The sequence below is a fragment of the Gavialis gangeticus genome, unplaced genomic scaffold, assembly GCF_001723915.1.
Source record: "Gavialis gangeticus isolate Ggan-Ray unplaced genomic scaffold, GavGan_comp1, whole genome shotgun sequence".
NCBI lineage: Eukaryota > Metazoa > Chordata > Crocodylia > Gavialidae > Gavialis > Gavialis gangeticus.
Genome location: NW_017728980.1, coordinates 9612418 through 9618663, shown reverse-complemented (window position 1 = coordinate 9618663; position 6246 = coordinate 9612418).

Here is a 6246-nt window from a genome sequence, read left to right as displayed (position 1 = left end):
CCCCCCCCCCTTTCCCCCCCCCCCCCCCCCCCCCCCATCTGATCCTTTAACATCCCCTCTAGATCCAAGTTGGTAACAATTAACCAGTTGAAAATGCACGTGGATGTTCACCATACTGCTAAAACTAAATACAAAGATATCCTAGTTTTAACCTTCTAGAGAAAAGGGTGAAAGGGGCACCATGGGGATGGGAACTCTCTTTACAAGTGAGAATTTGTTTAAAGGTTATTGATGCCATTTTGTACAAAATAAATGCCTGCTTTCCAGGAATTGCACTGCTAAATGACACATGGCTCACTAAAATGCTGCAATAGAGTCTGTCTGCAAATTAAAATCAACCAGCTCACCTCAGCCAGGCATTTGGCAGCATTTTCACAGTGAGGCTCATGTCTCGGTACAGAAAATGTCTCTTGGAAGCCTCTCTTATTGTCCTTTTCCCCATTCTGTCCAAATTGCCCAGACTATTCCTCTTCCATTCACAATTATATAAAGTCTTAGCAGCACTTACTGAAAAACTGTCCTGGCAGAGAGAAGGCTGAGATTCTCTGCTGTCTTCAGTATCTGAGACCGCATCTTTTCCCTATCTCTCTTTAGCTCTGAATATTGGTAAAGAATGGCTAGTTTTGTTCCTCCTCTGATCTTCCTGCTTTTTTATGGATGACTATCCTGTTACCAAACAGATCTCTGCAGGCCACTAGTAAATGCTGCTCAGACCTCCTAGGCTCAAGTGAGCCCTTACTGAAAACTGCTGATTTATGCTATTCTCTACTTATTGCCCCTGACAGTCCATAACTTTGTTATAACTTCAGTTCTTAATTGGCAAATCTTTTCACAGGGCAACTGCTTCCCTGATGTTTCAGTAACATTGTAAGCAAAGATCAAGCACATAAAAACATAGTGTCACAATAACCTTGAGACCCATGTAGTTGTAGAAATGAGTTTAGGAACCAAATTGACATAAACAGGGGCCTATTCTTCCTTAGGCAGAACAGGCACTAGACCTTAGTACAAGGCAGAAGCTACGGTGGATTAGGTTGAGCAATTCGTATAAAGCTAACCTCTGGGCTAAAGGCATGTTTTCGATTACCATTGCAAGTTGGGAAGTATAGGGAATAATGGTGCAGGATTCCTAACCCAGCATCACTGAATATGGGGGCCCGTTTAGACTAAAAATAATCCTGCTTCAATCCATTTCTGGCAGCGTAGTTTGCAGACCTAGTGCTCCTGCCTTTGGGCTCATTATGGTTTTTAAAGGTGATCGGTCTCTCCTCTGACATGACCTGCTCGGTTTTTACATCTCATTTCCCTATCCATGAAAAGAGCACGAGGGATGCAGTTAAAATGACTCCATAATGCTGGTTAATCACTATCATGGACTGCAGACTAATGCTGATGTATAACAAGGGCTGGTCACTTGAAGACAGTAGGAAAGAGGTAATGGGGTTGCTTTTCATCATGAATGAACAATAGCACAAGCTGCAGCTTCAAACTTTCCAACAGCCTTCTGTACAGCTGTTCTTCTACAGCACACCTTGTCAGCTTGCAAAACAACTGTCATGCTGCACTGCATTTCTGTTTTCAATATTTAAATGAAAATATAAAATAACCAAAACCACAATAAAATCTGCAGCCTGAACCTAGAAGGCACAGCTGTGCCAATGCTTAAAAAGAATGTACTTCTCTTTCCTTTCTAGACAGCACAGTCTAACGACCAGGAATCTGGCAGAAAACAGCCCTGTGTGCCACCCACCTCTACTTTAGACCAGCCTATTCTCTTTCAAAGCATGTTGAGAATTCAGCAGAGGCTGTGGAGCTGGGAGCTTATTTGGTAGGTGTTCCACACTAGGCTATAATGGGGTGTCTTGTATGTACATAATCTCTCTGGTGTCCAGATGCTCTTATTGGTCCTTGATTCGTGTTCTACAATGAACTGAAGTTAGGTCTGTGTCTATGGGCAGCAACCTGGTCCTTGAAGATGGGTATCCTTTGAAGACTTTAGTAGTGCTGTAAGCCAATGTTTAAAAGATTCTCCGGATGTTACTTGAGGCCACAGACCCCTACACTGAAAATTAAGTATATAATCACTATATGCTAATTTTTCCCCAGGTCTGCTAAGGATATCAGTCAAGTGCTCACCTGAAATGCAAAGGACTTTACCGGAAATAAGTTATAGAGAACATGGGCAATGGAAAGTGTTAATGGCCAAATGTGACTGATGGACAGCTATAACCATCTGCTATTTAACTTCTTGAACTAAACTCAAATTCCCCAGCAAATGCATGAAAGCATCAGTGGGAGAGTTAAAAGAAATCAAGAAACCAGAGACCAGTTTTCTTGGTGTCTGCAGGAAAAAGTTGTGGTGACCTTCAAAGTCCAGAACTGGAGTTATTACTGGGGAAAAAACCAGTGCATTCTTAGGCAGGAAAGTACCAGACCTGAGTTCAGGAAGAGTCTGAGGTGCAGATAAGAAAATATGCAAGCTTCCAGAACAGCTGTTATATTTTCAGGGTATGGAGACAGAGAGCTCCAGGCATGCCTGAGGTTTTTTTAAATGGGGTTCCCATTCCCATTGCCAAATCCTGGATTCTGTTTGGGTCTAGGCCTCCTGATCCATTTGATTCATTCTAAATCTGCCACTAGGTCCACAGCACAATTTCTACATCATGCTATGTCTTGTTATTAGGGCTTACCCAGGATTTGAGGGCTTCTATGGTGCAGATGGAGCTCACTCTGTGGGACTGATCTGTGATGCTGATTTTTGGGGCTTTCCCCATCTGGACAATCAGCTTATCCTCTAAATTTGCTGATCTGTGTCATATTTAACTTCTCATGTTGCATGCTCAGAGACGACTGTAGCAGGGTGCGGGGCCCAGGGCAAATCAGCCTGTGTAGGGCCCAGATGCGGTAGCAGGGGGTATGGTGGCAAGCAGCCAGATGCAAAGCTGGCCTGGCTCTGTGGGGCATGCCCACAAAGTACAAGGCCCACGGTAGTTGCCCCGATTCTCCAGGGGACAGGCCTGTGCTCGCTCTTTGCAAACTGTGGAAAGCTTGGGATTGATTTCCAGCAGCTGCTCATTGATGGATATCACAGGTAATCATTTCAGACCCCCAGACACTTGCATCTGCCTGAGCTGTTATGCAATGCTTCAAAAGCACACTATTTTTGTAACAGTCAGGTATCTGTGAGAGCAATAAATGGACATGGGCACTTTGTGCCAAATTTTGCAGTGATATACAGTGCATGAAGTCCCCTGAGCAAATACAGAAATTGGAACTCAAACTGGAGCCAGGTGAAAATGCAGAGGCATGGCAATGGTGTGAAATGTATTAACGTCATTATATCTCTGCTGCCCCTCCCATTTTAGTATTTATACACAATGCTAATAAAAGCATTAGGATACGAAATCTACCACCTCAGTATAAGACCTGCAGTTATCCAACTTTTTAAAAAGAGCATTCAGATTATAATGTAGAGGTTGAGAAGTGTAGGTCAGGGGCTTGACTGCTGGCTTCAGATGCAGAAGGCCTGCTCCTAGATCTGCTAGGTAATGCTAAGACTTTTTATCTCCTATCATTTGATCATCTTGCCTATTTACATTGTAATCTCTTCAGGGTTAGAAACTGTCTCTTACCAGATATATGTACAGCAATGAGTAGAATGGAGCACTGATCTCATCTGGGGCCTCCAAGTGCTTCAGTAATACAAATGATAATCTTTTGTTTTAATTATTGTAACAGTAGCTCCATCTGAGTTGGAGATTACTGCTCCACTCCAGTGCAGTCATCATATTCCCCAGGGCAGGGCACTTTTAAAACCATCTCAACAAATCAGAAGGCTTCAAAATCAATTAACTTTGCCACACAAGCCAGCACAGCTTTGCCACATAAATCCAGAAGCTAGGCTATCCAATGTAAGCCCAGTGAGTTGCACGGTAAATGGAGCCTTGATTATGTAACAGAGGAAAGGGAACACTCATTAGGCAGAACTAATGTGCAGGGATTTGGGGAGGGTTTAGAGTGTGGTTACCAAGACCTATTTAAGAGCAGCCTGAAGGTGCAAAGCCTGTTAAAGAGGGATTTCTGCTAGTTGTGGACTTAGTGAAGGGTGCTGGTGCTGGAGTAGCATCCTCAGTCTGCTGGAAAGAAAGATTCCCTTCCCCTTCCTCTGTTTATTAAGTCTGGTGCTTCCTATTGCCTCTAATATAACGTTCAAATGATGATTTTTCAAATGGGGATTTGAGTAGATGTTCCTGCCTTAGTGTTTAGTGCTCCCTCTGAACAGTTATTGTCCTTAGTGTTTAGAGAAGTGGGTTTATGACCAAAAACACTGGATAGAGGATATGATGCCAAGGTGGTTTTTGCTTTAAAGAGAGTGACCAACTGTCTTGGATTTTTCTGGAGAATCCTGAATTTCAGGGCAGCTTCCATGACACATGAGTCTTTTGTCTTGACTTCAAAAATTGGTCCTGGATTGGCACAAGGCACCAAGTTGATCAGGGATAGTACTTGCAAATTGTGCAGTCATATGGCTGCAGAAACTTGCTGCTTGCTGTCCATTTAAGGGCTGCTAACAGCTGCCTGTAGAGTGCCTGGTACCCTGCCCTGAAATTTTGCTTCCTGAAAACAGTTGCTTTAATTTTCTCCCTCTTTGTAAAAAGCAAAACCAGTGGTGGTTTTAGCAGTGAATTTCTGAAGAACTCATTCCAGAGTGTAGCTTATTGAAGTACTTAAAACTTAAGAAGTGTAGGTAACTAGTTCTAGCTTGATCACTGGCCACTGCTTCAGAGTGTGGAGGGGGAATGATGTCTTCTCAGGCGCTTGTGCACACGATGCCATTAGCATGTACATGTGATGAAAATGTCACTTTGTGTGGCTTAATGGTGTCACACTCTACCCATGCAAGAGCTTGGGGGGGGTTTAAATGAGTTTGCATTGTTGCAAACTAAACTACATCCTCCAGCTGCAGGAGAGGCAGGCAGGTGGGCTCCGCAGAAAAAAAGCCCCTCGCCCCTTCTGCCTTCAGCAGGTACCTGAAGGGGACCAATCTTTTTTTTTTTTTTTTTTGTTCTGGCAGAACCTGCCCACCTCTCCCACAACCGGGGTGTGAGCTTCTGGCAGGCCAAGTGGCTCCTGAGCTGCAGGGGGCCCCAGTCCTTCCCTTCATGGTGGCAGCACCCCCCAGGGTCACCCCAGCAGGCTGCCAGAGGGCTGGGTGCTGCCCCAGCTTGGGCTCAGAGAAGAGCTGGATCAGGCCGGGTGCTGTCTCTGAGTTGGGGTAGCACCTGCCCTGATAACAGCCTGCCTGGGTAGCCCCAGAGGGTGCTGCTGTTGCAGGGGGAAGGAGCGGGGGCTCCCTGCAGCTTGGGGCACTTAGCCTGCCAGCAGCTTGCCCCTTCCCCTAGCCATGGGCAGGCTTTGCTAAAAAAAAGCAAACCCAAAAAACCACACAAAAAAAAAGGATTGGGCCCCTTGCCATAAGTTAAGGAAACCCTTAAATTGAAATGGTGGGTTTCAATTAAAAGCCCACTGTTTCAATTTAGGGGGAGCAGAATGGACTGAACCCTGGCAAGGTGTCCAAGTGCCCTATTGTCTACCTGGGAGAGCCAAATGCCATCAGGCTGTTACCTGCTTCACTGCCACCTGGCGGGGACGTGCTGTAATAGCTTCTACCTGTGCAGCTACTGTGGAATAGCTCCATTCCTGCCCACTCGAGATCCTTCTGTAACTTCATTGGTGTCCAAATGTCCAGGCATCATCCATCCAGGCTGAGAGACGGTAGAAGCCTGGCAACCAGGCCAGGCCAGACTGTGTTTCTCTTTTCCCCTAAAAGTCTTGCTGTAGAGGTGAGAAGCAAACCTGGTGGGAAGAAAGGTTTCAATGTGGCCTAATGGCCAGAAGGAACCAGCCACTAAGTTGGAAGGTACTGCAAAAAAAACAAAGTGGATACCCAACTGTGGATAGCCCAGGGTCAGAGGCTGAGAAGAGTAGTTCTCTATTCCCTTGTAGTGAGTAGATCCCGATGCCCTTGCTGAAGTCAGACCTCCAGAGAACAGAACCAGTGATCAGTGTGGGTACAAACATTACTGCCACTAGTGATTTCCCCCCTCCCTCCCTCCCTCCAAGCTTTAGAGACCATCAGAACAGCTGAATCTTTTCAGGCTTTGAAACCCATGACTAAAAGAGATGCCGAGCAAACCACTCCAACTGCACCTGACTGGTAAGCAAATAGCCCCTCTACCTCCAGCT